Raw genomic sequence first — 12,812 nt, 5'->3', positions numbered from 1 at the left:
TTTTAGTTGTTTGCTATTGAAATTGAAGATTACCCTTCTGAATACAAAAATTAATATCAAAACTATTAAACTAAATTATTGTATATAAAATATTTGTGTTTAAATTATTTAAAGCATATTTATGTTTTATTTTATACATATATATATATTTGTCTTGTTTTTTTTTTCCTTTATTTTTGGAGAGATTGGTTTTTGATAATTTGGAGGCTTCTCTCTTTATCTTTCCTCTCCCTCAAACTTTCCATTTTGCCAAATAATTAACTTTTACTTTCCTATCATTCCTTCCCCTTCTTCCTTTTCCATTCCTCCAAAAATCTATCATGCCAAACATAACATAAGAATAAAAAAAATTGTGTCTTACTAATCAAAATTTAATAAATTGTTCTTACTCACATTTTTTGTTTTCTGCATTAAATAAGAATACACCTTATCAAAATGAATTAGGTGTAATCTTTTCTTATATAAAAACTTTATTGTCTAATTTTCAGAGAGCATGTCACTCTTATATTAGTCGTAATTTTAATATTACAGTTCATGAATTGGCGATAAGTATTGCTGGTTGGAGGAAATTCTCCTTCTAATTTGTATTCTTATTCCTTTACAATCCAAACAGTAATAAAGTATATTCACGATAAAAACAAAAAAATTATTAATTTATTTATTTATTTGAAGGAATCGATTAATTAATTTTAATTACTCTTTCTTTTTTAAATCCACATGTCTATACATAAATTAATGATACTTGAAATTTAAGGGTTTATACTTTTTTTTACTCTGGGATTTGTTTTATTACTTGTTTGGACCATGTGTTTTAACAAATTAATTTTTGAACCTTGTGTTTTGTAAAATGGTTCAAATAGATCTTTAAACCCAATTTTAGTCAAAGTTCTTTGAGCTAAAATCACAAATAATTCACCAAACTAACATTTCAGAACAAAAGTACTATCATTTTGCCTAATAATTGTATTGTCATATTCAATTTTTTCTTCACCAAAATTAGGTTTAGGGGTCTATTTGAACCATTTTACAAAAGACATGGTTCAAAAAATAATTTGTCAAAATATAGGGTCCAAACAAATAATAGGACAAAATACAGGATCCAAAAAGTATAAACTTAAAATTTTAAGTAGAAAGTAGGGATGAGGACGGGAAATCTCATCACAACTAAGCAACAAATAAAAATTATTCATGTATGTATAAAATAAAAAAATTAGAACTATTTAAAACTAAAATTAAAACGATTACATATTAATAATAAAAAAATACAAATCTAATAAGAAATATATTATGTTGACTGTCTTTTTCACTATCAACCTTAAAACGAGAGATTAAAGAAACCAGCAATATGAACACAATAATTTTTACTTGATTCAAGTTATAAAAGAACCCTAGTCCACGAGTCTCTGGTATTAAGAGGATTGAAAGCTTGTGATGGCAAGTTCTAATGGTGTATTCTCAGGCAGCGTTTAGATTGCTCTGAGTACAAGGTGTTTTCTTTCTAAAAAATCAAACCCTTTACAATGAGACCCCCAACTCTATTTATAGAGGCTGGGGTAATTAATACAAATAATTTGTAATTAATATACATTTTCCCGTTATTGGGGGATTAATACTAATTCAATGCATTGGGTTGCATTGAATAGAGACCACGACCCAAGCGAGATCCATGAGGCCCACTATAGAAAGGTATCTACTTTGTGGGGAACATGCCCCTGGTACTGTTAGGGCATGTTGTACGTATTCCGTGTTAGACGACGTAGTGGGAGTTCGAATTCTCGAGCCGCACAATCGACAACACTGTAGGCGCATCGCCCCAAAAAGGTTGTCAGGTACTCCTTTGATGTTGTTAACCCACATTGGCTAACATCTGTCTTATCTTTTAGATCTCGAGGGCAAGGTTCTCGCCTTGGAATATAACTGATGGTAAGAAACTCGTGGGTTGCCAAGTGGCTCTCGGGACATAGCCTTGGAAAGACATTCGTAGCTCTCGGGTCACCCGCGTACCCTTCATGTCAACGTCCTCCCTCTGTTTGAGGGTAGTAATCTTCGACTGTAGGACTAACCCCCCGAGGGCTGACCCTCGAGGGCATGGCCTCATCGAAAGAAGTACACGTCCAGCCACATGTCCCACTCTGACTGTTGTGAATATAGGAAATTTGCTAAAGGCATAAGGTAACCTTCATGAAGGGCCTTGCTACGCGAGGTCGGATGCACATACAAAGTCTGTTACGTAAGGCGTGAAGCGACTCTTGTGGAGGGCCTCGCTTTGTGAGGGCTCTGGTCACCCGCGTACCCTTCATGAAAGACCTCGCACCTGTCGCCCGCATACGCCTCACGAATCGTCTAGGGAGAAGACCTCCCACCTCACAATACATGCCAAAGGCGCGAGGTCCCTAAAGGAAAAGGTCTCACATAGTGAGGCCCACATCCCCTTGCCTCGCGAGTTACCTGCATAAAATGCCTATGACCTCACTATGCGAGACGCTTGTGTAACCTTAACCTCGCTGGGCGAGACGCTTGCCAGACTACGCACCAAGCGTGTTTCACGCGCTTGCGGCTTCACCATGCTAGACGTAGGCTAAGACATGTACCCAACTCTCCATGTTGCTCCAAATATGGTGACACTGCCTATGTGCCGAAGACACTTCGTTCGTATGTAAAGCATGCAAGGGCCTCGTTGCCATGATGCCAGGGCACGCAAGAGAGCCACACATAGTGAGGGCTTCATTGCCTCATCACGTACTATCTGTCCCAAGCCTCCCAAGTATACAAGGAGAACTAGTAAATGTGTCCAAAACTTAGCAAAATATTAGAAGGCGATCAGAGAAGATATATTTTGGAAGTGTGAGAAGGACCTTCAAGTACAAGGCACGTGAACAAGTACGAGGTGTACGACCCTGAGGGAGGCAAAGGCGTGATTCTGACATCAGTATCCAACAAGTAGTGGTGGTACGAATTAGTACAAGAAGTGGTGGCATGATCTGCATACCCCTGACTATGTACTAGAGCCGACACCACAACCCTCTGCACTACTACGACCTGCACCACTACCCTGACAATGTACCTACGTACGTTCTTGTCCCCTGGGACCACCTTGTATTAAGGGCCATTATAGCCCATCTATAAATAGGTTTCCACCCCTCAGACTAAGGGGTTGGAGAATCCATTGTAGACAGAGGCAATTAAGCAATATACATGTTTTCCTCCATTATTATTGTTCTACAATATCCTTTTTCAAGTTTTTCATAAGTCATATTTACTTAGTTCTAGTAATACCCTTTAAGTTTTCTAACTGTTTATCGTTGACGAGTTCTCGCCGTCAATATTTTGGCGCCGTCTGTGGGAAGAATGATCGTGAAAATATGATACGCAAGTGCACGCAATTGATTCAAGTAATATAGATAGTAAATAGAGTATCGTTCCCACAAAGACTATTAACCAATTATTAATAATTGTTTTTTAATTTCTATTTGGCAAACAAAATTTAGATGAATAAATCTAATTATAAAATATTAAATAACTGTGAACAAATTAACTAATCAAAAGATGAAAATGAATAATAAAAAGACCTAGGGTACTAACTTCATCTACTTTTCATTCTACTAATTTTATTAATTAGTTCTAAATTTCTTTCTTCCTATTCTAATAGCAGGTTCGCAAAAATTAATTCCTTTTCTTTTTCAAGATATAAGATCTCAACCTATATGCGGGTTTTCTACATCTCTGTCATAAACTTAAACATATAGGAGACATTAAGCATAGAAATCTAATTACTGCACAAGTCATACAGGTACTTTCGTCCAATATGTAACCTATGTATATATAACGATAGCATATTCAATTCTCATCTTTCAAATTTTGAATCAAAATCATAAATCAAGCAAATATTGATCAGGTATTTAGTAGCATTAAGAAAACATTATATAGATTAGAATAAATAAGAAAAATCAATAGAACATCATAATTAAATTAAATAGAAATCCAAGTGACTACATTAAACCCTAGACAAAAATGTTTGGTTCATATCACATGACTAAATCAACAAAATAATAATTTAGAAACATAACATTCAAAGACTTGAAGAAGAAATAAAAAATATAAGAGTGCAGAAAAACTAATCTCAGAATCAAAATTAATCTCTAAACTTGTAATTAAAATTTGACCTAACCCTAATTAAACATTAAGTTTGAATTTATACTAAAAAAATCATGAATCCCTTTTTTTTCATATACGGGCTGCGACTTGGCCTTTCCTATGTCGCAACCCATGTCTATTTTAAAGCCCTTCCAAGTCTGTGTAGGTGTTCAGGAACCGCGACTCAGGCACTATCAAATCGCGACCCGTGTCTTGATGTCCTCTTGATTTAGCCTCTGATTTCCACTAGCGTCGTGACTTATAAGAGCAAGTCGCGACTCTAATTCCCTTCAGAAACTTTGTAGCTCCTGACTTGACTAGAGTCGCGACCCTTAAGCCCATGTCACGACTTTAATTCCATTCTTTCCCAATTTAAGCCTTTCAACCTCATTCCTTCATCAAAAACTGATTTTAACTCGTCCTTAGCACCATTTTGAGTCGAACAACCACCAAAAGCTTCATTTTCCTACCATTTTCTCTTTCTTTTTTTTTTTTTACATTTTTCTCGTGATTTAACGCACCAACTTACAACAAAGACAAACAAAAGCATAATCTTGGACAAAACAAACATAAAGACTCAAGATTACCACAAAAACACATTCTAAAACAACACTAAAATGAAGTTATCAAACTCCCCCAAACTCGCCCTCGAACAAAGTACTCAAAACAAACCTAGACTCTAACAACTAAGACAACGTCCACAACATGAATTATACCAACAACAATACTTTTGCCTCAAAATCACGAATGCTAATCATATAATTCTCAGAAAACTACTCAACATTTTATTCAATCCAGAATTTTGATCTAAACACTCAATCAACACACTTTAATCTACTAATATTTTGGATTACCAAGTCATGATCATTAAATAAATGAATTTGAAATCAATTATGTTGACCAAATTCTTTCCAATCAATCCATTCAAATCAAATAATTCCATAAGCTCACTTACTTGCTATTCTCCACTAATATAAATCATGATATGCATAAGAATCAATAGGATTTGTATAAGCTTGTAATGATGGCTTAGGTCAAGGTAGATAAAAAAAATAATTTTTTAAGCTCACTCTACTATAAGCACATGACCAATAATCACAGACTTTACTCCCTTAGTAATACAATCCCATAATCCCCTTTCTTGTTTTTATTTAGAGAGATATAAAATATTTTTTTTAGATGATAACTACACTCCCCCAAACTTGATTCTTTTATGTATTCATATTGGGAGTCTAGTTTTTATTGAACTTTTTTTTTCAATATATATAGTCTCTCTAATCTTTTGTACTTTTCATTTTCTAATCCCACTAAATTCACAAATCAACCCCATTACATATCAATCCCCATAACTTTTTTCACTCATGTGCTCATAGTATATTAGGGATGGATATATAACCAAGTTTCAAGTATTAGGTTTAAATAGTGGCTTAGAACAAAAAAATACAATGTTAGGCTCAAAAGGGGTAAACAAAGGATCAATTAATTTCAGGTCGGCAAGGAAAAGCTCAAATGGTCCAAATGATAGCCTAAATCATATTCCTAAGCATACGTGATATATTATTTCGCCTCAAATAATAAGTAAGCAAGTTCTAGAATTGTAGAAAATAATTTTCACTTTTTATTCATCATTCCACTAACCAATTTCAACAAACATAATCAACATCAAAAACATCAATTTAAACATCAAGACAAGATATTCAAAAAATATTGTCTAAACTAAAATGAACTAACAGAGTGTTCAATCAAGCACACAGATTTTCAGATTTCATTTTCTTTGGATTATACGCATAACATTCACTTTGTTCTCATTGGAATTTGTTGTCAATCATCATTCATGTTGGTACTAAACACACTAAAACAAAATTCTACATTAAACAACTAACACAAACTAAACAAACAACACAAACAAAACAATACAAAAATAAGCTCCCTCCACCAAACTTAAGCTAACACCGTCCCTAATGTTTAAAAATAAGCAAAGAAAGAAAACTTACCTGGTGTGAATCACTTCAAAAAGGTGGTGGATCTAGAAAAGGATGCCAAGGTGGTGGATAAGGAAAATATTGTCTGTCCTCCTCCTGATTTGACTATCAGTAAACCAACTCATTTTGTCTATTTGCTTGAGCTCGATGATAATCATGAAGCTCCCCCAAATAATTATAAGTGTGTTGGTTTTTCCAGATGATATAATCCAATCTGGCCAAGTGCGGATCCTATGGAGCCTCAAGTGGCAGAAATTGATGATATTCTCCTCTCCTCTCCTCCTCAGCTGCCCTTGATTCTTCTGGTTGAGCATTGGTATGGACGGGTTCATCGGCTGCATCTCTTTCTTCTTCAACTCGCACAGGCCAGGGTTGTGCTGCAGGTGGCTTTAAAGAGGGGGCATTGAATTTAAACACCGAAGCACGAGAAATGGGCCCCATTGCCTTCCGATAAATATCACTAGGATACTTAGGTACCTACCACACTTCACAAAGATCAGTAATCTTTGATCCATGCCCCAACCAGCAATGGTAGTCAATCGGCATAAATCCCAGATACTAGTGCGGATAACTCATCCAATATTGACAGAGAATCCTGTCATAATAGCATAAACAAGAAGACACCGATCAATTCCCACTTCAGATAAGTGAGTGTTAGGCATAAGTCGCGCACTCACAAAGAAAGTCCAGGCCTTCGCCACCTAATTCCTTTGAAACTGTCGGAAATGCTTCGGTTCTCCATTTTGCATTACAAAAGTAGCACCGGGAATGCCTAATATTTCAGCCACTTCAACCCAATCAATCTCACTATTATAAGCCAATTGATAATATTCATCGTCTTCTTGCAACAACATCGGTAATTGATATAAGGCATCAATATTAGCAATTTTACATTCCACCAAAACCCCTCTCACAAAAACCTTCCTATTAACTTCTCCTGGGAAATTTGCATAAAATTCATAGACCATAGAACAGTTAGCCTTTGGCATTTTATCATCCACAAAAGGATTCCAACGATGGCGTTGAACTTTAGCCCGAATGAGGTCATAAGTTTCTTGGAGATAAGGGTCATCTTGATATTCCATTCCTCTTTCTTGAATTACTGGACGCTGAGATAACCTTTTATAATGATCAAAGGCATCCTTACTAATAAAACGAGTGGGATCAAATTCTTGAGGAGGTGGTGGTGGGAGAGGGGTTGGCTGAGGTTGGGGTGGTTGGTTGCGGGAAGTGGAAGGGCAATTGGTGCTTTTAGAAGAAGCAACCCTAGTAGTTTGTTTTCGGGGATCCATAATCACACAATGTATCAAATATGACAACAAAAATTTGGCAGCACTTCCACTAATTTATCATACTTTCCTCAACTGATTAACACCAAAAATACCAACTCAAAGACACTATATAAACTAAAAATGTATTTGAAATAGCCAATTCAATCTCTTGTCATAGAATTACTTCAATCAAAAACTTCAAGAACATCAAAAAAAAAACTTGCGTGCCTTTGAGTCTTCGAGATTTCCCACTCTTCAATTGTTCTTCCAATCTTCAATTTCACCAATAGAAAAATTAGGGTTAGATTAAAAGAAAAAAAGAAGGAAAATGAAACCAGGAAGTAGTGAGTGTGGCTTGCTAGTTATTTTAAGAAGAAGAATAAAGGAAGAAATGAGAGAGATTTTTCAAAATAAATTATGTAGGAAGAAAGAAAATCGTGAAATGAAGTGTGTAGGCTGAGAAAAAACAAATTTAAGCCAATATTCCCTTTTTTTATGGAGGCGCACTGCGACCCAGTCTAATCAAGTCGTGGCCCGCCTCAACTACAAGACCCCGTATGCTCTCTGACTTGTGTTGGGGCCACGACTTATAAGCTCAAGTTGCGACTCGCCTCCTTTTTCAATTTCCATGCTTTCTGACTTAGTTTAAAGCCGGGACTAACAAGTTCAAGTCGCGACTTGACCTTCAGACTAATTGAAAAATAGTCTTTTCACGAATTGCACGATTTTTACAAATATTTTAATAGAAATAATAAATAAATATTTACAAATCCAAAACAAAATTAAATAAAAAATTTCAACTAATTAAAAATTAAAACAAAAACTAAAATAGAGTATAGGAATGCCTCCTATAGCGCTGTCGTTAACGTCATTTAGCCGGACGCTGAATACCCCATTCAAAGGGGTTCCAAAACCATCACAGACTTACACTTTTCCATCGACCTTTCCAAATAATGCTTTAATCTCTGACCATTCACTTTAAAAATGTCTCGTTTTCTCGCTATGAATTTGTACCGCTCCATAAGGTAATGAAGCAACAACTGTGAATGGACCCGACCATCTCGACTTTAATTTTCCTGGAAAAAGATTCAATCGATAATTAAATAATAACACTATTGACGGTAAGATCTCGTCAAATAAGTTAGATCAAGAACTTTGTGAGTTATAAAAGAAGTAGATTCAAATCAAATGAACTTCAAGCAAACTTTCTTATGATTTCCAGAACACAAAAATGTAAATGCTGAAATTTCAAAATGAAAAATAGAGAGAGTGTGTAGTGTCTATTCCCATTAATAATGTGTGGTTGCAAAATACTCTCCAAAGTTCTCTCCGAAAAATTCCACCCCCCTTCTCAGATGAAGGGAGGTCATATTTATAGTAGAGCACTATTGGCTCATTGTACACGATGGTCCCTGGGGATACGACTCTGCATATGTAGTCTACAGATAGTAGTGGTGCCATGAGCGTGGTGGTCAGCTCCAGTGCATGCTCAGGGTCTATGGGAGCACCTCCACTTTAGTATCTAGCTAAACCTCCACCATCTGTTTAGTATGAATGTCAGAGGTTGGCTGGGAAGGACCACATCAGGTACCCTATTCGTACGACCACTACTTGTCTAGCGTGGTGTTTACGGTCTGACACCTGGGCCTTTAGGGTCGTACCCCATCATACGTACTTCGTATCCGTATGATCTCTTTTGAGTCATTTTTGGGTTTTCTTATACTCATAAGGAACCCTACTCTCTTGAACTTTAAGTGTTGGAGCCTTTATGGGTCATCATGGGAGACACGATCCCAAGGTGTATGGCGTGAGGTGCATCCTGAAGTATGCACGGGGCCGTGGTGTGGACCTAAGGCGTGATGGTGTCTCACGTGGTGCATGGGTGTGCAACACCTTGGTGAGGCGCAAGGGTGCACATCATCTGGGCACGAGACTGTAGGACCTTTAGCAAGGCGATGGCTTCGCGAGCCGCATGGGTACGCGACACCTGGGAGCAAGACCGTAGGACCTTCAGTGAGGTGGTGGCTTCGCAAGGTGCATGAGCGCGCAACACCCGGACAAGGCGCATGGGTGCACGACACCTGGGCGTGAGACCATAGGACCTTTAGTGAGGCAGTGGCTTCGCGAGGCGCATAGGTGCACGACACTTGGTCGAGGTACAAGGGTGCGCGACACCTGGGCATGAGACCGTAGGTCCTTCAGCGAGGCAATGGCTGCGCGAGGCGCATGGGCGCGCGGCACCTGGGTGAGGCGGAAGTGTAACACCTTGGTTACTCCAAGGCCATTACTGTGAACTTTAAACCTTGCTTAACTCGCTAAATGAGTCATTTGGTTATAAACGTGCATCTAGGTGTTAGGCTAAGGTAAAAAAATCTCGATTAAAAGGAAAGGATATATTTTATTTAAAACATAAAACTGTACATGGGCCCATAAAAGCGTTTACAAGTTATTTATAATCCAAAATGGTCATTACAGTGTAAAAGTTTCGACTCGCCGACCTAAGTGGCAAAATAGGGTTAACCCTTAGTTCCTTTGAGAAACACCTTGGCCGTGGTGGTCAAGCAGCCACATATGTACACATCGCCACCTAAGCTCTCCACTCAAAGCTGGGTGAGCTTTTCTTTCCCTTTACCTGCACCACATAGCACCCGTGAGCCAAGGCTCAGCAAGAAAACTCATTACTGCATGTATTCAATATCAATTGGTGATTATGATAATCATACTGGGCTTGTAGCTCTAATCAGATAATATCAAGATTCGAATAATCATGCTAGAGCGTGTAGCCCTAATCAGATGGTATCGAGATTCTAATAATCATGATGGGGAGTGTAGCCCTAATCAGATGGTATCGAGATTCTAATAATCATGCTAGGGTGTGCAGCCCTAATCAAATAATATCAAGATTCTAATAATCATGTTGGGGCGTGTAGCCCTAATAAGATAAGTGACTAATGAGTAAGTCATGAACTTAAACCAGATGAGTGACTATGGAATCATGATCTTGAATCAGATAAGTAACTGATGAGTGAGTTACGAACTTGGGCTCTACACCCATAGCCGTGTGACAATGCAGTCACTTGGCCCTTCTGGCCCCGACTCTAAGTAACTAGCCTTTAGACTAGACAAGCGCTTTTGTTTTCATCGAACTTAAGGTCGGTCAAGAATTTCATGCTTATGACGATCTTATGTTGATTAGATCTAATTATTTCGGCTTGCATTAAACATACTAATACTGTTCTTGACTCATAAGCCAATACCATACGACCAATGCTTAGTACTATTGCCGAACTTGACTAATGAGTCACAACTTCACAGTCAATACTAACACCATTGCCGATTCTAACTAATAGGTCAGTGCCACTCACAAGTAAGCAAGATTGCTAAGGATTTAATATGCAATCAATGTCCACATTTAGAGCATTCAAAATACTCATTAATAACCATGCATGTCACATACTGGGTGTAGTTTTCTTACCTCTGGTTCGAGCGAGAATTAATAATAGAACGACCCTTGAGAACGATCGATCCTTTGATCCCTTAGCAGTCACCTTGTCAAAACCAAATATGGAACTCCATCAATAAAATCAACAATAGAAGGTTCATGATCTAAACCTCACTCTCGGGACCTCGAATCGTACTCAAACGGTTAGTAGATTCGATCCCGAGCCTTAGGAATTGAAACCCCAAGCCAAAAACCCTCAAAAGTGCCCAAAATAGGACCCTAGAAAGTAGCGCTGCCCCCTAGCACCTAGGCACTACAAGTAGGGCTGACTTGCCCTGGACAGCGTTGTAGCGCTAGAACCAGGGCGATTCAGCCCTGGTTTTTCCCCTTTGACTTCTCCACTTTCCAAAATTCAAGAACTGATTCCAAACCTCAACCAAACTCACAAATGAACCCAAATTCCCATTCTACAAGTCCTAGGCATCAAAACCCAACCAAACTTTGCCAAAAACTTCCTTGAATTCACATCTATCAAATCCAAGAATCCCAACTGAAAATCAATGAAAAATAGAATAAAAACTAGAGTTTCCATGGGTAGAATCTTACCTCAAGCTCAAGATGGAACCCTCTTCAATGGTAGAACACAATCCTAGACCCTCAAGGCTCACTTCCCTAGCTTGAATCCTCAATTGGAACTTCAAAAATTCAAAGGAAGAAGAAGGAGAAATAATGATCAGGAGAAGAAGGAACAATGCGCTATTTTGCTTAAGCTTTCTACAACTTTATGGTTGATATATAACCTTAGGTCAAAAGACAAAAATACCCCTAGGTCATTTAATTCCCTCTTAAGGCTACCACGGGTAAAGCCATCCTTTCCCGTGTATCTCGTTAATTATAATTAACGTCCTCCAATTCCCGTTATTCCCAATATTCTCAAATACTAATAAATCATATCTCATTACCCTTTAATTCCCAGTAATGCACTAATCATCAAATTACCCCAAGACTCACCCCAAGCCCCGAAATTAGCCATGTTATGACCAAACTGCTAACTAGTATTCAAAGATCGTCTCATGTTGAATAGCTCGAACATATCCACATAATAATGTGGCCTCATCATAAATCACCAACATGCATGAAAATATACAAATATGCCTTCAACGGGCCAAATTACCAAAATACCCTTATAATGAAAAGTGGACCCACATGCATGTATGTATCATCATATAATAATATAATTCACATAAACATGCATATAATCATTTAATGGCATAATAAATCAATTATGGCCCTCACGGCTTGCTAATCCAACCATTAAACCTCATTAGGGATTTTGGGGCATTACAGTAAGAGTGCGCGACACCTGGGTGCAAGATCGTAGGACCTTCAGCGAGGCGGTGGCTTCGCGAGGCGTATGGGTGTGCGACACCTGACCCCAAGACTGTAGGACCTTCAGCAAGGCGTTGGCTTCGGGAGGCTCATGGGTGCGCGACACCTGGGCGCGAGACCATAGGACCTTTAGCGAGGTGGTGGCTTCGCGAGGCACATGGGTGCGCGGCACGTGGGCGAGGTGCAAGGGTGCGCGACACCTGGGCGCGAGACCGTAGGACCTTTAGGGAGGCGAGTGAGGTGAGGTGTGCCAGGGGTCACGGCTTCGCAAGGGCCTCGCGTGGGGCGAGACGGGGAAGTTTCGCTAAGGCCTTGCGTGAGGCATGGGTCTCGCGTGGGGTGAGACACGAGGTTGCTTGGCGTGCCCGAGGTTACTAGGGGAAAGCCTCAAATTTTCTCTCGAGTGTTGACTGTGGCCCTCTCAGGATCATGTCCAATTTTTGGCATTCACACTTGCCCCCCAGTCTACGAGAGGGTCTTCACGCTCTCTAGTAGACTTCAAAGTGCGATGTTTTTGGGATGCCCATGAGGTATTAACTTGCTTCTTCATTGTGGCATTATAGAGAAACACACTTTGGATTTGAGGACTATTAT

This window comes from Humulus lupulus, chromosome 1 (genome assembly GCF_963169125.1).
Source record: "Humulus lupulus chromosome 1, drHumLupu1.1, whole genome shotgun sequence".
Classification (NCBI taxonomy): Eukaryota; Viridiplantae; Streptophyta; class Magnoliopsida; order Rosales; family Cannabaceae; genus Humulus; species Humulus lupulus.
Note: the sequence above shows the minus strand (reverse complement) of the source record.